This window comes from Heptranchias perlo, chromosome 44, assembly GCF_035084215.1.
Source record: "Heptranchias perlo isolate sHepPer1 chromosome 44, sHepPer1.hap1, whole genome shotgun sequence".
In the NCBI taxonomy this organism is placed as follows: domain Eukaryota; kingdom Metazoa; phylum Chordata; class Chondrichthyes; order Hexanchiformes; family Hexanchidae; genus Heptranchias; species Heptranchias perlo.
Window position 1 is genome coordinate 7,842,769 of NC_090368.1, and position 25,695 is coordinate 7,868,463.

At 52.2% G+C, this 25,695-nt stretch overlaps 1 protein-coding gene across 1 annotated transcript in view; it reads left to right on the top strand.

The window, feature by feature from the left end:
- Positions 1–25,695, top strand: part of LOC137306716 (aminopeptidase Ey-like) — a 62,044-nt gene that overhangs the window by 393 nt on the left and 35,956 nt on the right. The gene's annotated exons all lie outside the window — the stretch shown is intronic.

Here is a 25,695-nt window from a genome sequence, read left to right on the forward strand (position 1 = left end):
ATCCCATGTGTTGGTGACCCCACTATCCCATGTGTTGGTGACCCCACTATCCCATGTGTTGGTGACCCCACTATCCCATGTGTTGGAGACCCCACTATCCCATGTGTTGGAGACCCCACTATCTCATTTGTTGGTGACCCCACTATCTCATTTGTTGGTGACCCCACTATCCCATGTGTTGGAGACCCCACTATCCCATGTGTTGGTGACCCCACTATCTCATTTGTTGGTGACCCCACTATCCCATGTGTTGGTGACCCCACTATCCCATGTGTTGGTGACCCCACTATCCCATGTGTTGGAGACCCCACTATCCCATGTGTTGGAGACCCCACTATCCCATGTGTTGGAGACCCCACTATCCCATGTGTTGGAGACCCCACTATCCCATGTGTTGGAGACCCCACTATCCCATGTGTTGGAGACCCCACTATCCCATGTGTTGGAGATTCCACTATCCCATGTGTTGGTGACCCCACTATCCCATGTGTTGGTGACCCCACTATCCCATGTGTTGGTGACCCCACTATCCCATGTGTTGGTGACCCCACTATCCCATGTGTTGGAGACCCCACTATCCCATGTGTTGGAGACCCCACTATCTCATTTGTTGGTGACCCCACTATCTCATTTGTTGGTGACCCCACTATCCCATGTGTTGGAGACCCCACTATCCCATGTGTTGGTGACCCCACTATCTCATTTGTTGGTGACCCCACTATCCCATGTGTTGGTGACCCCACTATCCCATGTGTTGGAGACCCCACTATCCCATATTTTGGAGATTCCACTATCCCATGTGTTGGAGACCCCACTATCCCATGTGTTGGAGACCCCACTATCCCATGTGTTGGTGACCTCACTGTCCCATGTGTTGGAGACCCCACTATCCCATGTGTTGGAGATTCCACTATCCCATGTGTTGGAGACCCCACTATCCCATGTGTTGGAGACCTCACTATCCCATGTGTTGGTGACCTCACTGTCCCATGTGTTGGTGACCCCACTATCCCATGTGTTGGTGACCCCACTGTCCCATATGTTGGTGACCCCACTATCCTATGTGTTGGTGACCCCACTATCCTATGTGTTGGAGACCCCACTATCCCATGTGTTGGAGACCCCACTATCCCATGTGTTGGAGACCTCACTATCCCATGTGTTGGTGACCTCACTGTCCCATGTGTTGGTGACCCCACTATCCCATGTGTTGGTGACCCCACTGTCCCATGTGTTGGTGACCCCACTATCCTATGTGTTGGTGACCCCACTATCCCATGTGTTGGTGACCCCACTATCCTATGTGTTGGAGACCCCACTATCCCATGTGTTGGTGACCTCACTGTCCCATGTGTTGGAGACCCCACTATCCCATGTGTTGGAGACCTCACTGTCCCATGTGTTGGACACCACACTATCCCGTGTGTTGATGACCCCACTATCCCATGTGTTGGTGACCTCACTGTCCCATGTGTTGGAGACCCCACTATCCCATGTGTTGGAGACCTCACTGTCCCATGTGTTGGAGACCCCACTATCCCATCTGTTGGAGACCCCACTATCCCATGTGTTGGTGACCCCACTATCCTATGTGTTGGTGACCCCACTATCCCATGTGTTGGAGACCCCACTATCCCATGTGTTGGTGACCCCACTATCCCATGTGTTGGAGACCCCACTATCCCATGTGTTGGTGACCTCACTATCCCATGTGTTGGAGATTCCACTATCCCATGTGTTGGAGACCCCACTATCCCATCTGTTGGTGACCCCACTATCCCATGTGTTGGAGACCCCACTATCCCATGTGTTGGAGACCCCACTATCTCATTTGTTGGTGACCCCACTATCTCATTTGTTGGTGACCCCACTATCCCATGTGTTGGAGACCCCACTATCCCATGTGTTGGTGACCCCACTATCACATTTGTTGGTGACCCCACTATCCCATGTGTTGGTGACCCCACTATCCCATGTGTTGGAGACCCCACTATCCCATATTTTGGAGATTCCACTATCCCATGTGTTGGAGACCCCACTATCCCATGTGTTGGAGACCCCACTATCCCATGTGTTGGTGACCTCACTGTCCCATGTGTTGGAGACCCCACTATCCCATGTGTTGGAGATTCCACTATCCCATGTGTTGGAGACCCCACTATCCCATGTGTTGGAGACCTCACTATCCCATGTGTTGGTGACCTCACTGTCCCATGTGTTGGTGACCCCACTATCCCATGTGTTGGTGACCCCACTATCCCATATGTTGGTGACCCCACTATCCTATGTGTTGGTGACCCCACTATCCTATGTGTTGGAGACCCCACTATCCCATGTGTTGGAGACCCCACTATCCCATGTGTTGGAGACCTCACTATCCCATGTGTTGGTGACCTCACTGTCCCATGTGTTGGTGACCCCACTATCCCATGTGTTGGTGACCCCACTGTCCCATGTGTTGGTGACCCCACTATCCTATGTGTTGGTGACCCCACTATCCCATGTGTTGGTGACCCCACTATCCTATGTGTTGGAGAACCCACTATCCCATGTGTTGGTGACCTCACTGTCCCATGTGTTGGAGACCCCACTATCCCATGTGTTGGAGACCTCACTGTCCCATGTGTTGGACACCTCACTATCCCATGTGTTGGTGACCCCACTATCCGATGTGTTGGAGAACCCACTATCCCATGTGTTGGTGACCTCACTGTCCCATGTGTTGGAGACCCCACTATCCCATGTGTTGGTGACCTCACTGTCCCATGTGTTGGAGACCCCACTATCCCATGTGTTGGAGACCTCACTGTCCCATGTGTTGGAGACCCAACTATCCCATGTGTTGGAGACCCCACTATCCCATGTGTTGGTGACCCCACTATCCCATGTGTTGGTGACCCCACTATCCCATGTGTTGGAGACCCCACTATCCCATGTGTTGGTGACCCCACTATCCCATGTGTTGGAGACCCCACTATCCCATGTGTTGGTGACCCCACTATCCCATGTGTTGGAGATTCCACTATCCCATGTGTTGGAGACCCCACTATCCCATGTGTTGGTGACCCCACTATCCCATGTGTTGGAGACCCCACTATCCCATGTGTTGGAGATTCCACTATCCCATGTGTTGGTGACCTCACTATCCCATGTGTTGGTGACCCCACTATCCCATGTGTTGATGACCCCACTATCCCATGTGTTGATGACCCCACTATCCCATGTGTTGGAGACCCCACTATCCCATGTGTTGGAGACCCCACTATCCCATGTGTTGGAGACCCCACTATCCCATGTGTTGGAGACCCCACTATCCCATGTGTTGGTGACCCCACTATCTCATTTGTTGGTGACCCCACTATCCCATGTGTTGGAGACCCCACTATCCCATGTGTTGGTGACCCCACTATCTCATTTGTTGGTGACCCCACTATCCCATGTGTTGGTGACCCCACTATCCCATGTGTTCGAGACCCCACTATCCCATATTTTGGAGATTCCACTATCCCATGTGTTGGAGACCCCAATATCCCATGTGTTGGAGACCCCACTATCCCATGTGTTGGTGACCTCACTGTCCCATGTGTTGGAGACCCCACTATCCCATGTGTTGGAGATTCCACTATCCCATGTGTTGGAGACCCCACTATCCCATGTGTTGGAGACCTCACTATCCCATGTGTTGGTGACCTCACTGTCCCATGTGTTGGTGACCCCACTATCCCATGTGTTGGTGACCCCACTGTCCCATATGTTGGTGACCCCACTATCCTATGTGTTGGAGACCCCACTATCCCATGTGTTGGAGACCCCACTATCCCATGTGTTGGAGACCTCACTATTCCATGTGTTGGTGACCTCACTGTCCCATGTGTTGGTGACCCCACTATCCCATGTGTTGGTGACCCCACTGTCCCATGTGTTGGTGACCCCACTATCCTATGTGTTGGTGACCCCACTATCCCATGTGTTGGTGACCCCACTATCCTATGTGTTGGAGACCCCACTATCCCATGTGTTGGTGACCTCACTGTCCCATGTGTTGGAGACCCCACTATCCCATGTGTTGGAGACCTCACTGTCCCATGTGTTGGACACCTCACTATCCCGTGTGTTGATGACCCCACTATCCCATGTGTTGGTGACCTCACTGTCCCATGTGTTGGAGACCCCACTATCCCATGTGTTGGAGACCTCACTGTCCCATGTGTTGGAGACCCCACTATCCCATGTGTTGGAGACCCCACTATCCCATGTGTTGGTGCCCCCACTATCCCATGTGTTGGTGACCCCACTATCCCATGTGTTGGAGACCCCACTATCCCATGTGTTGGTGACCCCACTATCCCATGTGTTGGAGACCCCACTATCCCATGTGTTGGTGACCCCACTATCCCATGTGTTGGAGATTCCACTATCCCATGTGTTGGAGACCCCACTATCCCATGTGTTGGTGACCCCACTATCCCATGTGTTGGAGACCCCACTATCCCATGTGTTGGAGATTCCACTATCCCATGTGTTGGTGACCTCACTATCCCATGTGTTGGTGACCCCACTATCCCATGTGTTGATGACCCCACTATCCCATGTGTTGATGACCCCACTATCCCATGTGTTGATGACCCCACTATCCCATGTGTTGGAGACCCCACTATCCCATGTGTTGGAGACCCCACTATCCCATGTGTTGGAGACCCCACTATCCCATGTGTTGGAGACCCCACTATCCCATGTGTTGGAGACCCCACTATCCCATGTGTTGGAGACCCCACTAACCCATGTGTTGGAGATTCCACTATCCCATGTGTTGGTGACCCCACTATCCCATGTGTTGGTGACCCCACTATCCCATGTGTTGGTGACCCCACTATCCCATGTGTTGGTGACCCCACTATCCCATGTGTTGGAGACCCCACTATCCCATGTGTTGGAGACCCCACTATCTCATTTGTTGGTGACCCCACTATCTCATTTGTTGGTGACCCCACTATCCCATGTGTTGGAGACCCCACTATCCCATGTGTTGGTGACCCCACTATCTCATTTGTTGGTGACCCCACTATCCCATGTGTTGGTGACCCCACTATCCCATGTGTTGGAGACCCCACTATACCATATTTTGGAGATTCCACTATCCCATGTGTTGGAGACCCCACTATCCCATGTGTTGGAGACCCCACTATCCCATGTGTTGGTGACCTCACTGTCCCATGTGTTGGAGACCCCACTATCCCATGTGTTGGAGATTCCACTATCCCATGTGTTGGAGACCCCACTATCCCATGTGTTGGAGACCTCACTATCCCATGTGTTGGTGACCTCACTGTCCCATGTGTTGGTGACCCCACTATCCCATGTGTTGGTGACCCCACTGTCCCATATGTTGGTGACCCCACTATCCTATGTGTTGGAGACCCCACTATCCCATGTGTTGGAGACCCCACTATCCCATGTGTTGGAGACCTCACTATCCCATGTGTTGGTGACCTCACTGTCCCATGTGTTGGTGACCCCACTATGCCATGTGTTGGTGACCCCACTGTCCCATGTGTTGGTGACCCCACTATCCCATGTGTTGGTGACCCCACTATCCCATGTGTTGGTGAACCCACTATCCTATGTGTTGGAGACCCCACTATCCCATGTGTTGGTGACCTCACTGTCCCATGTGTTGGAGACCCCACTATCCCATGTGTTGGAGACCTCACTGTCCCATGTGTTGGACACCTCACTATCCCGTGTGTTGATGACCCCACTATCCCATGTGTTGGTGACCTCACTGTCCCATGTGTTGGAGACCCCACTATCCCATGTGTTGGAGACCTCACTGTCCCATGTGTTGGAGACCCCACTATCCCATCTGTTGGAGACCCCACTATCCCATGTGTTGGTGACCCCACTATCCTATGTGTTGGTGACCCCACTATCCCATGTGTTGGAGACCCCACTATCCCATGTGTTGGTGACCCCACTATCCCATGTGTTGGAGACCCCACTATCCCATCTGTTGGTGACCCCACTATCTCATTTGTTGGTGACCCCACTATCCCATGTGTTGGTGACCCCACTATCCCATGTGTTGGAGACCCCACTATCCCATATTTTGGAGATTCCACTATCCCATGTGTTGGAGACCCCACTATCCCATGTGTTGGAGACCCCACTATCCCATGTGTTGGTGACCTCACTGTCCCATGTGTTGGAGACCCCACTATCCCATGTGTTGGAGATTCCACTATCCCATGTGTTGGAGACCCCACTATCCCATGTGTTGGAGACCTCACTATCCCATGTGTTGGTGACCTCACTGTCCCATGTGTTGGTGACCCCACTATCCCATGTGTTGGTGACCCCACTATCCCATATGTTGGTGACCCCACTATCCTATGTGTTGGTGACCCCACTATCCTATGTGTTGGAGACCCCACTATCCCATGTGTTGGAGAACCCACTATCCTATGTGTTGGTGACCCCACTATCCTATGTGTTGGAGACCCCACTATCCTATGTGTTGGAGACCCCACTATCCCATGTGTTGGAGAACCCACTATCCCATGTGTTGGAGACCTCACTATCCCATGTGTTGGTGACCTCACTGTCCCATGTGTTGGTGACCCCACTATCCCATGTGTTGGTGACCCCACTGTCCCATGTGTTGGTGACCCCACTATCCTATGTGTTGGTGACCCCACTATCCCATGTGTTGGTGACCCCACTATCCTATGTGTTGGAGACCCCACTATCCCATGTGTTGGTGACCTCACTGTCCCATGTGTTGGAGACCCCACTATCCCATGTGTTGAGACGTCACTGTCCCATGTGTTGGACACCTCACTATCCCGTGTGTTGATGACCCAACTATCCCATGTGTTGGTGACCTCACTGTCCCATGTGTTGGAGACCCCACTATCCCATGTGTTGGAGACCTCACTGTCCCATGTGTTGGAGACCCCACTATCCCATGTGTTGGAGACCCCACTATCCCATGTGTTGGTGACCCCACTATCCCATGTGTTGGTGACCCCACTATCCCATGTGTTGGAGACCCCACTATCCCATGTGTTGGTGACCCCACTATCCCATGTGTTGGAGACCCCACTGTCCCATGTGTTGGTGACCCCACTATCCCATGTGTTGGAGATTCCACTATCCCATGTGTTGGAGACCCCACTATCCCATGTGTTGGTGACCCCACTATCCCATGTGTTGGAGACCCCACTATCCCATGTGTTGGAGATTCCACTATCCCATGTGTTGGTGACCTCACTATCCCATGTGTTGGTGACCCCACTATCCCATGTGTTGATGACCCCACTATCCCATGTGTTGATGACCCCACTATCCCATGTGTTGATGACCCCACTATCCCATGTGTTGGTGACCCCACTATCTCATTTGTTGGTGACCCCACTGTCCCATGTGTTGGTGACCCCAATATCGCATGTGTTGGTGACCCCACTATCTCATTTGTTGGTGACCCCACTGTCCCATGTGTTGGTGACCCCACTATCCCATGTGTTGGTGACCCCACTATCTCATTTGTTGGTGACCCCACTATCCCATGTGTTGGAGACCCCACTATCCCATGTGTTGGTGACCCCACTATCCCATGTGTTGGAGACCCCACTATCCCATGTGTTGGAGACCCCACTATCCCATGTGTTGGAGATTCCACTATCCCATGTGTTGGAGACCCCACTATCCCATGTGTTGGAGACCCCACTATCCCATGTGTTGGTGACCTCACTGTCCCATGTGTTGGTGACCCCACTATCCCATGTGTTGGTGACCCCACTGTCCCATGTGTTGGTGACCCCACTATCCTATGTGTTGGTGACCCCACTATCCCATGTGTTGGTGACCCCACTATCCTATGTGTTGGAGACCCCACTATCCCATGTGTTGGTGACCTCACTGTCCCATGTGTTGGAGACCCCACTATCCCATGTGTTGGAGACCTCACTGTCCCATGTGTTGGACACCTCACTATCCCGTGTGTTGATGACCCCACTATCCCATGTGTTGGTGACCTCACTGTCCCATGTGTTGGAGACCCCACTATCCCATGTGTTGGAGACCTCACTGTCCCATGTGTTGGAGACCCCACTATCCCATGTGTTGGAGACCCCACTATCCCATGTGTTGGTGACCCCACTATCCCATGTGTTGGTGACCCCACTATCCCATGTGTTGGAGACCCCACTATCCCATGTGTTGGTGACCCCACTATCCCATGTGTTGGAGACCCCACTATCCCATGTGTTGGTGACCCCACTATCCCATGTGTTGGAGATTCCACTATCCCATGTGTTGGAGACCCCACTATCCCATGTGTTGGTGACCCCACTATCCCATGTGTTGGAGACCCCACTATCCCATGTGTTGGAGATTCCACTATCCCATGTATTGGTGACCTCACTATCCCATGTGTTGGTGACCCCACTATCCCATGTGTTGATGACCCCACTATCCCATGTGTTGATGAACCCACTATCCCATGTGTTGGTGACCCCACTATCTCATTTGTTGGTGACCCCACTGTCCCATGTGTTGGTGACCCCACTATCCCATGTGTTGGTGACCCCACTATCTCATTTGTTGGTGACCCCACTGTCCCATGTGTTGGTGACCCCACTATCCCATGTGTTGGTGACCCCACTATCTCATTTGTTGGTGACCCCACTATCCCATGTGTTGGAGACCCCACTATCCCATGTGTTGGTGACCCCACTATCCCATGTGTTGGAGACCCCACTATCCCATGTGTTGGAGACCCCACTATCCCATGTGTTGGAGATTCCACTATCCCATGTGTTGGAGACCCCACTATCCCATGTGTTGGAGACCCCACTATCCCATATGTTGGAGATTCCACTATCCCATGTGTTGGAGACCCCACTATCCCATGTGTTGGAGACCCCACTATCCCATGTGTTGGAGACCCCACTATCCCATATGTTGGAGATTCCACTATCCCATGTGTTGGAGACCCCACTATCCCATGTGTTGGAGACCCCACTATCCCATGTGTTGGAGACCCCACTATCCCATGTGTTGGAGACCCCACTATCTCATTTGTTGGTGACCCCACTATCCCATGTGTTGGAGACCCCACTATCCCATGTGTTGGTGACCCCACTATCTCATTTGTTGGTGACCCCACTATCCCATGTGTTGGTGACCCCACTATCCCATGTGTTGGAGACCCCACTATCCCATATTTTGGAGATTCCACTATCCCATGTGTTGGAGACCCCACTATCCCATGTGTTGGAGACCCCACTATCCCATGTGTTGGTGACCTCACTGTCCCATGTGTTGGAGACCCCACTATCCCATGTGTTGGAGATTCCACTATCCCATGTGTTGGAGACCCCACTATCCCATGTGTTGGAGACCTCACTATCCCATGTGTTGGTGACCTCACTGTCCCATGTGTTGGTGACCCCACTATCCCATGTGTTGGTGACCCCACTGTCCCATATGTTGGTGACCCCACTATCCTATGTGTTGGAGACCCCACTATCCCATGTGTTGGAGACCCCACTATCCCATGTGTTGGAGACCTCACTATCCCATGTGTTGGTGACCTCACTGTCCCATGTGTTGGTGACCCCACTATGCCATGTGTTGGTGACCCCACTGTCCCATGTGTTGGTGACCCCACTATCCCATGTGTTGGTGACCCCACTATCCCATGTGTTGGTGACCCCACTATCCTATGTGTTGGAGACCCCACTATCCCATGTGTTGGTGACCTCACTGTCCCATGTGTTGGAGACCCCACTATCCCATGTGTTGGAGACCTCACTGTCCCATGTGTTGGACACCTCACTATCCCGTGTGTTGATGACCCCACTATCCCATGTGTTGGTGACCTCACTGTCCCATGTGTTGGAGACCCCACTATCCCATGTGTTGGAGACCTCACTGTCCCATGTGTTGGAGACCCCACTATCCCATCTGTTGGAGACCCCACTATCCCATGTGTTGGTGACCCCACTATCCTATGTGTTGGTGACCCCACTATCCCATGTGTTGGAGACCCCACTATCCCATGTGTTGGTGACCGCACTATCCCATGTGTTGGAGACCCCACTATCCCATGTGTTGGTGACCCCACTATCCTATGTGTTGGTGACCCCACTATCCCATGTGTTGGAGACCCCACTATCCCATGTGTTGGTGACCCCACTATCCTATGTGTTGGTGACCCCACTATCCCATGTGTTGGAGACCCCACTATCCCATGTGTTGATGACCCCACTATCCCATGTGTTGGAGACCCCACTATCCCATGTGTTGGTGACCTCACTATCCCATGTGTTGGAGATTCCACTATCCCATGTGTTGGAGACCCCACTATCCCATCTGTTGGTGACCCCACTATCCCATGTGTTGGAGACCCCACTATCCCATGTGTTGGAGACCCCACTATCTCATTTGTTGGTGACCCCACTATCTCATTTGTTGGTGACCCCACTATCCCATGTGTTGGTGACCCCACTATCCCATGTGTTGGAGACCCCACTATCCCATATTTTGGAGATTCCACTATCCCATGTGTTGGAGACCCCACTATCCCATGTGTTGGAGACCCCACTATCCCATGTGTTGGTGACCTCACTGTCCCATGTGTTGGAGACCCCACTATCCCATGTGTTGGAGATTCCACTATCCCATGTGTTGGAGACCCCACTATCCCATGTGTTGGAGACCTCACTATCCCATGTGTTGGTGACCTCACTGTCCCATGTGTTGGTGACCCCACTATCCCATGTGTTGGTGACCCCACTATCCCATATGTTGGTGACCCCACTATCCTATGTGTTGGTGACCCCACTATCCTATGTGTTGGAGACCCCACTATCCCATGTGTTGGAGACCCCACTATCCCATGTGTTGGAGACCTCACTATCCCATGTGTTGGTGACCTCACTGTCCCATGTGTTGGTGACCCCACTATCCCATGTGTTGGTGACCCCACTGTCCCATGTGTTGGTGACCCCACTATCCTATGTGTTGGTGACCCCACTATCCCATGTGTTGGTGACCCCACTATCCTATGTGTTGGAGACCCCACTATCCCATGTGTTGGTGACCTCACTGTCCCATGTGTTGGAGACCCCACTATCCCATGTGTTGGAGACGTCACTGTCCCATGTGTTGGAGACCCCACTATCCCATGTGTTGGAGACCTCACTGTCCCATGTGTTGGAGACCCCACTATCCCATGTGTTGGAGACCCCACTATCCCATGTGTTGGTGACCCCACTATCCCATGTGTTGGTGACCCCACTATCCCATGTGTTGGAGACCCCACTATCCCATGTGTTGGTGACCCCACTATCCCATGTGTTGGAGACCCCACTATCCCATGTGTTGGTGACCCCACTATCCCATGTGTTGGAGATTCCACTATCCCATGTGTTGGAGACCCCACTATCCCATGTGTTGGTGACCCCACTATCCCATGTGTTGGAGACCCCACTATCCCATGTGTTGGAGATTCCACTATCCCATGTGTTGGTGACCTCACTATCCCATGTGTTGTTGACCCCACTATCCCATGTGTTGATGACCCCACTATCCCATGTGTTGATGACCCCACTATCCCATGTGTTGATGACCCCACTATCCCATGTGTTGATGACCCCACTATCTCATTTGTTGGTGACCCCACTGTCCCATGTGTTGGTGACCCCAATATCCCATGTGTTGGTGACCCCACTATCTCATTTGTTGGTGACCCCACTGTCCCATGTGTTGGTGACCCCACTATCCCATGTGTTGGTGACCCCACTATCTCATTTGTTGGTGACCCCACTATCCCATGTGTTGGAGACCCCACTATCCCATGTGTTGGTGACCCCACTATCCCATGTGTTGGAGACCCCACTATCCCATGTGTTGGAGACCCCACTCTCCCATGTGTTGGAGATTCCACTATCCCATGTGTTGGAGACCCCACTATCCCATGTGTTGGTGACCTCACTGTCCCATGTGTTGGTGACCCCACTATCCCATGTGTTGGTGACCCCACTGTCCCATGTGTTGGTGACCCCACTATCCTATGTGTTGGTGACCCCACTATCCCATGTGTTGGTGACCCCACTATCCTATGTGTTGGAGACCCCACTATCCCATGTGTTGGTGACCTCACTGTCCCATGTGTTGGAGACCCCACTATCCCATGTGTTGGAGACCTCACTGTCCCATGTGTTGGACACCTCACTATCCCGTGTGTTGATGACCCCACTATCCCATGTGTTGGTGACCTCACTGTCCCATGTGTTGGAGACCCCACTATCCCATGTGTTGGAGACCTCACTGTCCCATGTGTTGGAGACCCCACTATCCCATGTGTTGGAGACCCCACTATCCCATGTGTTGGTGACCCCACTATCCCATGTGTTGGTGTCCCCACTATCCCATGTGTTGGAGACCCCACTATCCCATGTGTTGGTGACCCCACTATCCCATGTGTTGGAGACCCCACTATCCCATGTGTTGGTGACCCCACTATCCCATGTGTTGGAGATTCCACTATCCCATGTGTTGGAGACCCCACTATCCCATGTGTTGGTGACCCCACTGTCCCATGTGTTGGAGACCCCACTATCCCATGTGTTGGAGATTCCACTATCCCATGTATTGGTGACCTCACTATCCCATGTGTTGGTGACCCCACTATCCCATGTGTTGATGACCCCACTATCCCATGTGTTGATGACCCCACTATCCCATGTGTTGGTGACCCCACTATCTCATTTGTTGGTGACCCCACTGTCCCATGTGTTGGTGACCCCACTATCCCATGTGTTGGTGACCCCACTATCTCATTTGTTGGTGACCCCACTGTCCCATGTGTTGGTGACCCCACTATCCCATGTGTTGGTGACCCCACTATCTCATTTGTTGGTGACCCCACTATCCCATGTGTTGGAGACCCCACTATCCCATGTGTTGGTGACCCAACTATCCCATGTGTTGGAGACCCCACTATCCCATGTGTTGGAGACCCCACTATCCCATGTGTTGGAGATTCCACTATCCCATGTGTTGGAGACCCCACTATCCCATGTGTTGGAGACCCCACTATCCCATATGTTGGAGATTCCACTATCCCATGTGTTGGAGACCCCACTATCCCATGTGTTGGAGACCCCACTATCCCATGTGTTGGAGACCCCACTATCCCATGTGTTGGTGACCCCACTATCCCATGTGTTGGAGACCCCACTATCCCATGTGTTGGTGACCCCACTATCCCATGTGTTGGAGATCCCACTATCCCATTTGTTGGAGACCCCACTATCCCATGTGTTGGTGACCCCACTATCCCATGTGTTGGAGACCCCACTATCCCATGTGTTGGAGATTCCACTATCCCATGTGTTGGTGACCTCACTATCCCATGTGTTGGTGACCCCACTATCCCATGTGTTGATGACCCCACTATCCCATGTGTTGATGACCCCACTATCCCATGTGTTGATGACCCCACTATCCCATGTGTTGGTGACCCCACTATCTCATTTGTTGGTGACCCCACTGTCCCATGTGTTGGTGACCCCACTATCCCATGTGTTGGTGACCCCACTATCTCATTTGTTGGTGACCCCACTGTCCCATGTGTTGGTGACCCCACTATCCCATGTGTTGGTGACCCCACTATCTCATTTGTTGGTGACCCCACTATCCCATGTGTTGGAGACCCCACTATCCCATGTGTTGGTGACCCCACTATCCAATGTGTTGGAGACCCCACTATCCCATGTGTTGGAGACCCCACTATCCCATGTGTTGGAGACCCCACTATCCCATGTGTTGGAGACCCCACTATCCCATATGTTGGAGATTCCACTATCCCATGTGTTGGAGACCCCACTATCCCATGTGTTGGAGACCCCACTATCCCATGTGTTGGAGACCCCACTATCCCATGTGTTGATGACCCCACTATCCCATGTGTTGGAGACCACACTATCCCATGTGTTGATGACCACACTATCCCATGTGTTGGTGACCCCACTATCCCATGTGTTGGAGACCCCACTATCCCATGTGTTGGAGACCCCACTATCCCATGTGTTGGAGACCCCACTATCCCATGTGTTGGAGACCCCACTATCCCATGTGTTGGAGATTCCACTATCCCATGTGTTGGTGACCTCACCATCCCATGTGTTGGTGACCCCACTATCCCATGTGTTGGAGACCCCACTATCCCATGTGTTGGTGACCCCACTATCCCATGTGTTGGAGACCTCACTATCCCATGTGTTGGAGACCCCACTATCCCATGTGTTCGAGACCCCACTATCCCATGTGTTGGAGATTCCACTATCCCATGTGTTGATGACCCCACTATCCCATGTGTTGGTGACCCCACTATCCCATGTGTTGGAGATTCCACTATCCCATGTGTTGATGACCCCACTATCCCATGTGTTCGTGACCTCACTGTCCCATGTGTTGGAGACCCCACTATCCCATGTGTTGGAGACCTCACTGTCCCATGTGTTGGAGACCCCACTATCCCATGTGTTGGAAACCTCACTGTCCCATGTGTTGGTGACCCCACTATCCCATGTGTTGGAGACCTCACTATCCCATGTGTTGGAGACCCCACTATCCCATGTGTTGGAGACCCCACTATCTCATTTGTTGGTGACCCCACTGTCCCATGTGTTGGTGACCCCACTATCCCATGTGTTGGAGACCCCACTATCCCATGTGTTGATGACCCCACTATCCCATGTGTTGATGACCCCACTATCTCATTTGTTGGTGACCCCACTGTCCCATGTGTTGATGACCCCACTATCCCATGTGTTGGTGACCCCACTATCTCATTTGTTGGTGACCCCACTGTCCCATGTGTTGGTGACCCCACTATCCCATTTGTTGGAGACCCCACTATCCCATGTGTTGGAGATTCCACTATCCCATGTGTTGGTGACCCCACTATCTCATTTGTTGGTGACCCCACTATCTCATTTGTTGGTGCCCCCACTATCCCATGTGTTGGTGACCCCACTATCCCATGTGTTGGTGACCCCACTATCCCATGTGTTGATGACCCCACTATCCCATGTGTTGATGACCCCACTATCCCATGTGTTGGAGATTCCACTATCCCATGTGTTGGTGACCCCACTATCCCATGTGTTGGAGACCCCACTATCCCATGTGTTGGTGACCCCACTATCCCATGTGTTGGAGACCTCACTATCCCATGTGTTGGAGACCCCACTATCCCATGTGTTGGAGACCCCACTATCCCATGTGTTGGAGACCCCACTATCCCATGTGTTGGAGACCCCACTATCCCATATGTTGGTGACCCCACTATCCCATATGTTGGTGACCCCACTATCCCATGTGTTGGAGACCCCACTATCCCATGTGTTGGAGACCCCACTATCCCATATATTGGTGACCCCACTATCCCATGTGTTGGTGACCCCACTATCCCATGTGTTGGAGACCCCACTATCCCATGTGTTGATGACCCCACTATCCCATGTGTTGATGACCCCACTATCCCATGTGTTGGAGACCCCACTATCCCATGTGTTGGAGACCCCACTATCCCATGTGTTGGAGACCCCACTATCCCATGTGTTGGAGACCCCACTATCCCATGTGTTGGAGACCCCACTATCCCATGTGTTGATGACCCCACTACCCCACATGTTGGAAATCCCACTATCCCATGTGTTGGTTACCCCACTATCCCATGTGTTGGAGACCCCACTATCCCATGTGTTGATGACCCCACTATCCCATGTGTTGATGACCCCACTATCCCATGTGTTGGAGACCCCACTATCCCATGTGTTGGAGACCCCACTATCCCATGTGTTGGAGAACCCACTATCCCATGTGTTGGAGACCCCACTATCCCATGTGTTGGAGACCCCACTATCCCATGTGTTGATGACCCCACTACCCCACATGTTGGAAATCCCACTATCCCATGTGTTGGTTACCCCACTATCCCATGTGTTGGAGACCCCACTATCCCATGTGTTGGAGATTCCACTATCCCATGTGTTGGTGACCCCACTATCCCATGTGTTGGTGACCCCACTATCCCATGTGTTGGTGACCCCACTATCCCATGTGTTGGTGACCCCACTATCCCATGTGTTGGTGACCCCACTATCCCATGTGTTGGTGACCCCACTATCTCATTTGTTGGTGACCCCACTATGTCATTTGTTGGTGACCCCACTATCCCATGTGTTGGTGACCCCACTATCCCATGTGTTGGTGACCCCACTATCCCATGTGTTGATGACCCCACTATCCCATGTGTTGATGACCCCACTATCCCATGTGTTGGAGATTCCACTATCCCATGTGTTGGTGACCCCACTATCCCATGTGTTGGAGACCTCACTATCCCATGTGTTGGAGACCCCACTATCCCATGTGTTGGAGACCCCACTATCCCATGTGTTGGTGACCCCACTATCCCATGTGTTGGTGACCCCACTATCCCATGTGTTGGTGACCCCACTATCCCATGTGTTGATGACCCCACTATCCCATGTGTTGGTGACCCCACTATCCCACATGTTGGAAATCCCACTATCCCATGTGTTGATGACCCCACTATCCCATGTGTTGGTGACCCCACTATCCCATGTGTTGGTGACCCCAATATCCCATGTGTTGATGACCCCACTATCCCATGTGTTGGTGACCCCACTATCCCATGTGTTGGAGACCCCACTATCCCATGTGTTGGTGACCCCACTATCCCATGTGTTGGAGACCTCACTATCCCATGTGTTGGAGACCCCACTATCCCATGTGTTGTAGACCCCACTATCCCATGTGTTGGAGACTCCACTATCCCATGTGTTGGAGACCCCACTATCCTATGTGTTGGAGACCCCACTATCCCATGTGTTGGTGACCTCACTGTCCCATGTGTTGGAGACCCCACTATCCCATGTGTTGGAGACCTCACTGTCCCATGTGTTGGACACCTCACTATCCCGTGTGTTGATGACCCCACTATCCCATGTGTTGGTGACCTCACTGTCCCATGTGTTGGAGACCCCACTATCCCATGTGTTGGAGACCTCACTGTCCCATGTGTTGGAGACCCCACTATCCCATGTGTTGGAGACCCCACTATCCCATGTGTTGGTGACCCCACTATCCCATGTGTTGGTGACCCCACTATCCCATGTGTTGGAGACCCCACTATCCCATGTGTTGGTGACCCCACTATCCCATGTGTTGGAGACCCCACTATCCCATGTGTTGGTGACCCCACTATCCCATGTGTTGGAGATTCCACTATCCCATGTGTTGGAGACCCCACTATCCCATGTGTTGGTGACCCCACTATCCCATGTGTTGGAGACCCCACTATCCCATGTGTTGGAGATTCCACTATCCCATGTGTTGGTGACCTCACTATCCCATGTGTTGGTGACCCCACTATCCCATGTGTTGATGACCCCACTATCCCATGTGTTGATGACCCCACTATCCCATGTGTTGGTGACCCCACTATCTCATTTGTTGGTGACCCCACTGTCCCATGTGTTGGTGACCCCACTATCCCATGTGTTGGTGACCCCACTATCTCATTTGTTGGTGACCCCATTGTCCCATGTGTTGGTGACCCCACTATCCCATGTGTTGGTGACCCCACTATCTCATTTGTTGGTGACCCCACTATCCCATGTGTTGGAGACCCCACTATCTCATTTGTTGGTGACCCCACTATGTCATTTGTTGGTGACCCCACTATCCCATGTGTTGGTGACCCCACTATCCCATGTGTTGGTGACCCCACTATCCCATGTGTTGATGACCCCACTATCCCATGTGTTGATGACCCCACTATCCCATGTGTTGGAGATTCCACTATCCCATGTGTTGGTGACCCCACTATCCCATGTGTTGGAGACCTCACTATCCCATGTGTTGGAGACCCCACTATCCCATGTGTTGGAGACCCCACTATCCCATGTGTTGGTGACCCCACTATCCCATGTGTTGGTGACCCCACTATCCCATGTGTTGGTGACCCCACTATCCCATGTGTTGGTGACCCCACTATCCCATGTGTTGATGACCCCACTATCCCATGTGTTGGTGACCCCACTATCCCACATGTTGGAAATCCCACTATCCCATGTGTTGGTGACCCCACTATACCATGTGTTGGTGACCCCACGATCCCAAGTGTTGGAGCACCCACTATCCCATGTGTTGATGACCCCACTATCCCATGTGTTGGTGACCCCACTATCCCATGTGTTGGTGACCCCAATATCCCATGTGTTGATGACCCCACTATCCCATGTGTTGGTGACCCCACTATCCCATGTGTTGGTGACCCCACTATCCCATGTGTTGGAGACCTCACTATCCCATGTGTTGGAGACCCCACTATCCCATGTGTTGGAGACCCCACTATCCCATGTGTTGGAGACCCCACTATCCTATGTGTTGGAGACCCCACTATCCCATGTGTTGGTGACCTCACTGTCCCATGTGTTGGAGACCCCACTATCCCATGTGTTGGAGACCTCACTGTCCCATGTGTTGGACACCTCACTATCCCGTGTGTTGATGATCCCACTATCCCATGTGTTGGTGACCTCACTGTCCCATGTGTTGGAGACCCCACTATCCCATGTGTTGGAGACCTCACTGTCCCATGTGTTGGAGACCCCACTATCCCATGTGTTGGAGACCCCACTATCCCATGTGTTGGTGACCCCACTATCCCATGTGTTGGTGACCCCACTATCCCATGTGTTGGAGACCCCACTATCCCATGTGTTGGTGACCCCACTATCCCATGTGTTGGAGACCCCACTATCCCATGTGTTGGTGACCCCACTATCCCATGTGTTGGAGATTCCACTATCCCATGTGTTGGAGACCCCACTATCCCATGTGTTGGTGACCCCACTATCCCATGTGTTGGAGACCCCACTATCCCATGTGTTGGAGACCCCACTATCCCATGTGTTGGAGATTCCACTATCCCATGTGTTGGTGACCTCACTATCCCATGTGTTGGTGACCCCACTATCCCATGTGTTGATGACCCCACTATCCCATGTGTTGATGACCCCACTATCCCATGTGTTGGTGACCCCACTATCTCATTTGTTGGTGACCCCACTGTCCCATGTGTTGGTGACCCCACTATCCCATGTGTTGGTGACCCCACTATCTCATTTGTTGGTGACCCCACTGTCCCATGTGTTGGTGACCCCACTATCCCATGTGTTGGTGACCCCACTATCTCATTTGTTGGTGACCCCACTATCCCATGTGTTGGAGACCCCACTATCCCATGTGTTGGTGACCCCACTATCCCATGTGTTGGAGACCCCACTATCCCATGTGTTGGAGACCCCACTATCCCATGTGTTGTAGATTCCACTATCCCATGTGTTGGAGACCCCACTATCCCATGTGTTGGAGACCCCACTATCCCATATGTTGGAGATTCCACTATCCCATGTGTTGGAGACCCCACTATCCCATGTGTTGGAGCCCCCACTATCCCATGTGTTGGAGACCCCACTATCCCATGTGTTGGAGACCCCACTATCCCATGTGTTGGTGACCCCACTATCCCATGTGTTGGAGACCCCACTATCCCATGTGTTGGTGACCCCACTATCCCATGTGTTGGAGATTCCACTATCCCATGTGTTGGAGACCCCACTATCCCATGTGTTGGTGACCCCACTATCCCATGTGTTGGAGACCCCACTATCCCACGTGTTGGAGATTCCACTATCCCATGTGTTGGTGACCTCACTATCCCATGTGTTGGTGACCCCACTATCCCATGTGTTGATGACCCCACTATCCCATGTGTTGATGACCCCACTATCCCATGTGTTGATGACCCCACTATCCCATGTGTTGGTGACCCCACTATCTCATTTGTTGGTGACCCCACTGTCCCATGTGTTGGTGACCCCACTATCCCATGTGTTGGTGACCCCACTATCTCATTTGTTGGTGACCCCACTGTCCCATGTGTTGGTGACCCCACTATCCCATGTGTTGGTGACCCCACTATCTCATTTGTTGGTGACCCCACTATCCCATGTGTTGGAGACCCCACTATCCCATGTGTTGGTGACCCCACTATCCAATGTGTTGGAGACCCCACTATCCCATGTGTTGGAGACCCCACTATCCCATGTGTTGGAGATTCCACTATCCCATGTGTTGGAGACCCCACTATCCCATGTGTTGGAGACCCCACTATCCCATATGTTGGAGATTTCACTATCCCATGTGTTGGAGACCCCACTATCCCATGTGTTGGAGACCCCACTATCCCATGTGTTGGAGACCCCACTATCCCATGTGTTGATGACCCCACTATCCCATGTGTTGGAGACCACACTATCCCATGTGTTGATGACCACACTATCCCATGTGTTGGTGACCCCACTATCCCATGTGTTGGAGACCCCACTATCCCATGTGTTGGAGACCCCACTATCCCATGTGTTGGAGACCCCACTATCCCATGTGTTGGAGATTCCACTATCCCATGTGTTGGTGACCTCACCATTCATGTGTTGGTGACCCCACTATCCCATGTGTTGGAGACCCCACTATCCCATGTGTTGGTGACCCCACTATCCCATGTGTTGGAGACCTCACTATCCCATGTGTTGGACACCCCACTATCCCATGTGTTCGAGACCCCACTATCCCATGTGTTGGAGATTCCACTATCCCATGTGTTGATGACCCCACTATCCCATGTGTTGGTCACCCCACTATCCCATGTGTTGGAGACCTCACTATCCCATGTGTTGGAGACCCCACTATCCCATGTGTTGGAGACCCCACTATCCCATGTGTTGGAGATTCCACTATCCCATGTGTTGATGACCCCACTATCCCATGTGTTGGTGACCTCACTGTCCCATGTGTTGGAGACCCCACTATCCCATGTGTTGGAGACCTCACTGTCCCATGTGTTGGAGACCCCACTATCCCATGTGTTGGAAACCTCACTGTCCCATGTGTTGGTGACCCCACTATCCCATGTGTTGGAGACCTCACTATCCCATGTGTTGGAGACCCCACTATCCCATGTGTTGGAGACCCCACTATCTCATTTGTTGGTGACCCCACTGTCCCATGTGTTGGTGACCCCACTATCCCATGTGTTGGAGACCCCACTATCCCATGTGTTGATGACCCCACTATCTCATTTGTTGGTGACCCCACTGTCCCATGTGTTGATGACCCCACTATCCCATGTGTTGGTGACCCCACTATCTCATTTGTTGGTGACCCCACTGTCCCATGTGTTGGTGACCCCACTATCCCATTTGTTGGAGACCCCACTATCCCATATGTTGGAGATTCCACTATCCCATGTGTTGGTGACCCCACTATCTCATTTGTTGGTGACCCCACTATCTCATTTGTTGGTGACCCCACTATCCCATGTGTTGGTGACCCCACTATCCCATGTGTTGGTGACCCCACTATCCCATGTGTTGATGACCCCACTATCCCATGTGTTGATGACCCCACTATCCCATGTGTTGGAGATTCCACTATCCCATGTGTTGGTGACCCCACTATCCCATGTGTTGGAGACCCCACTATCCCATGTGTTGGTGACCCCACTATCCCATGTGTTGGAGACCCCACTATCCCATGTGTTGGAGACCCCACTATCCCATGTGTTGGAGACCCCACTATCCCATGTGTTGGAGACCCCACTATCCCATATGTTGGTGACCCCACGATCCCATATGTTGGTGACCCCACTATCCCATGTGTTGGAGACCCCACTATCCCATGTGTTGGAGACCCCACTATCCCATATATTGGTGACCCCACTATCCCATGTGTTGGTGACCCCACTATCCCATGTGTTGTAGACCCCACTATCCCATGTGTTGATGACCCCACTATCCCATGTGTTGATGACCCCACTATCCCATGTGTTGGAGACCCCACTATCCCATGTGTTGGAGACCCCACTATCCCATGTGTTGGAGACCCCACTATCCCATGTGTTGGAGACCCCACTATCCCATGTGTTGGAGACCCCACTATCCCATGTGTTGATGACCCCACTACCCCACATGTTGGAAATCCCACTATCCCATGTGTTGGTTACCCCACTATCCCATGTGTTGGTGACCCCACTATCCCATGTGTTGATGACCCCACTACCCCACATGTTGGAAATCCCACTATCCCATGTGTTGGTTGCCCCACTATCCCATGTGTTGGTGACCCCACTATCCCATGTGTTGGTGACCCCACTATCCCGTGTGTTGGAGACCCCACTATCCCGTGTGTTGATGACCCCACTATCCCGTGTGTTGGTGACCCCACTATCCTGTTTGTTGGTGACCCAACTATTCCATGTGTTGGTGACCCCACTATCCCATGTGTTGGAGACCCCACTATCCCATGTGTTGGTGACCCAACTCTCCCATGTGTTGGTGACCCCACTATCCCATGTGTTGGAGACCCCACTATCCCAGGTGTGGTGACCCCACTATCCCATGTGTTGATGACCCCACTATCCCATGTGTTGGTGACCCCACTATCCCATGTGTTGGTGACCCCACTATCCCATGTGTTGGTGACCCCACTATCCCATGTGTTGGTGACCCCACTATCCCATGTGTTGATGACCCCACTATCCCATGTGTTGGTGACCCCACTATCCCACATGTTGGAAATCCCACTATCCCATGTGTTGGTGACCCCACTATCCCATGTGTTGGTGACCCCACGATCCCAAGTGTTGGAGCACCCACTATCCCATGTGTTGATGACCCCACTATCCCATGTGTTGGTGACCCCACTATCCCATGTGTTGGTGACCCCAATATCCCATGTGTTGATGACCCCACTATCCCATGTGTTGGTGACCCCACTATCCCATGTGTTGGAGACCCCACTATCCCATGTGTTGGTGACCCCACTATCCCATGTGTTGGAGACCTCACTATCCCATGTGTTGGAGACCCCACTATCCCATGTGTTGTAGACCCCACTATCCCATGTGTTGGAGACCCCACTATCCCATGTGTTGGAGAACCCACTATCCCATATGTTGGTGACCCCACTATCCCATATGTTGGTGACCCCACTATCCCATGTGTTGATGACCCCACTATCCCATGTGTTGGAGACCCCACTATCCCAATTGTTGGAGACCCCACTATCCCATGTGTTGGAGACCCCACTATCCCATGTGTTGGAGACCCCACTATCCCATATGTTGGAGATTCCACTATCCCATGTGTTGGAGACCCCACTATCCCATGTGTTGGAGAGTCCACTATCCCATGTGTTGATGACCCCACTATCCCATGTGTTGGTGACCCCACTATCCCATGTGTTGGTGACCCCACTATCCCATGTGTTGGAGACCCCACTATCCCATGTGTTGATGACCCAACTATCCCATGTGTTGGAGACCCCACTATCCCACATGTTGGAAATCCCACTATCCCATGTGTTGATGACCCCTCTATCCCATGTGTTGGTGACCCCAATATCCCATGTGTTGGAGACCCCACTATCCCATGTGTTGGAGTCCCCACTATCCCATATGTTGGAGATTCCACTATCCCATGTGTTGGAGACCCCACTATCCCATGTGTTGGAGACCCCACTATCCCATGTGTTGGAGACCCCACTATCCCATGTGTTGATGACCCCACTATCCCATGTGTTGGAGACCACACTATCCCATGTGTTGATGACCACACTATCCCATGTGTTGGTGACCCCACTATCCCATGTGTTGGAGACCCCACTATCCCATGTGTTGGAGACCCCACTATCCCATGTGTTGGAGACCCCACTATCCCATGTGTTGGAGACCCCACTATCCCATGTGTTGGAGATTCCACTATCCCATGTGTTGATGACCCCACTATCCCACATGTTGGAAATCCCACTATCCCATGTGTTGGTGACCCCACTATCCCATGTGTTGGTGACCCCACTATCCCATGTGTTGGTGACCCCACTATCCCGTGTGTTGGTGACCCCACTATCCCGTGTGTTGATGACCCCACTATCCCGTGTGTTGGTGACCCCACTATCCTGTTTGTTGGTGACCCCACTATCCCATGTGTTGATGACCCCACTATCCCACATGTTGGAAATCCCACTATCCCATGTGTTGGTGACCCCACTATCCCATGTGTTGGTGACCCCACTATCCCATGTGTTGGTGACCCCACTATCCCATGTGTTGGTGACCCCACTATCCCATGTGTTGATGACCCCACTATCCCATGTGTTGGTGACCCCACTATCCCACATGTTGGAAATCCCACTATCCCATGTGTTGGTGACCCCACTATCCCATGTGTTGGTGACCCCACGATCCCAAGTGTTGGAGCACCCACTATCCCATGTGTTGATGACCCCACTATCCCATGTGTTGGTGACCCCACTATCCCATGTGTTGGTGACCCCAATATCCCATGTGTTGATGACCCCACTATCCCATGTGTTGGTGACCCCACTATCCCATGTGTTGGAGACCCCACTATCCCATGTGTTGGTGACCCCACTATCCCATGTGTTGGAGACCTCACTATCCCATGTGTTGGAGACCCCACTATCCCATGTGTTGTAGACCCCACTATCCCATGTGTTGGAGACCCCACTATCCCATGTGTTGGAGAACCCACTATCCCATATGTTGGTGACCCCACTATCCCATATGTTGGTGACCCCACTATCCCATGTGTTGATGACCCCACTATCCCATGTGTTGGAGACCCCACTATCCCAATTGTTGGAGACCCCACTATCCCATGTGTTGGAGACCCCACTATCCCATGTGTTGGAGACCCCACTATCCCATATTTTGGAGATTCCACTATCCCATGTGTTGGAGACCCCACTATCCCATGTGTTGGAGAGTCCACTATCCCATGTGTTGATGACCCCACTATCCCATGTGTTGGTGACCCCACTATCCCATGTGTTGGTGACCCCACTATCCCATGTGTTGGAGACCCCACTATCCCATGTGTTGATGACCCAACTATCCCATGTGTTGGAGACCCCACTATCCCACATGTTGGAAATCCCACTATCCCATGTGTTGATGACCCCTCTATCCCATGTGTTGGTGACCCCAATATCCCATGTGTTGGAGACCCCACTATCCCATGTGTTGGAGTCCCCCCTATCCCATATGTTGGAGATTCCACTATCCCATGTGTTGGAGACCCCACTATCCCATGTGTTGGAGACCCCACTATCCCATGTGTTGGAGACCCCACTATCCCATGTGTTGATGACCCCACTATCCCATGTGTTGGAGACCACACTATCCCATGTGTTGATGACCACACTATCCCATGTGTTGGTGACCCCACTATCCCATGTGTTGGAGACCCCACTATCCCATGTGTTGGAGACCCCACTATCCCATGTGTTGGAGACCCCACTATCCCATGTGTTGGAGACCCCACTATCCCATGTGTTGGAGATTCCACTATCCCATGTGTTGGTGACCTCACCATCCCATGTGTTGGTGACCCCACTATCCCATGTGTTGGAGACCCCACTATCCCATGTGTTGGAGACCCCACTATCCCATGTGTTGGAGACCCCACTATCCCATGTGTTGATGACCCCACTATCCCACATGTTGGAAAT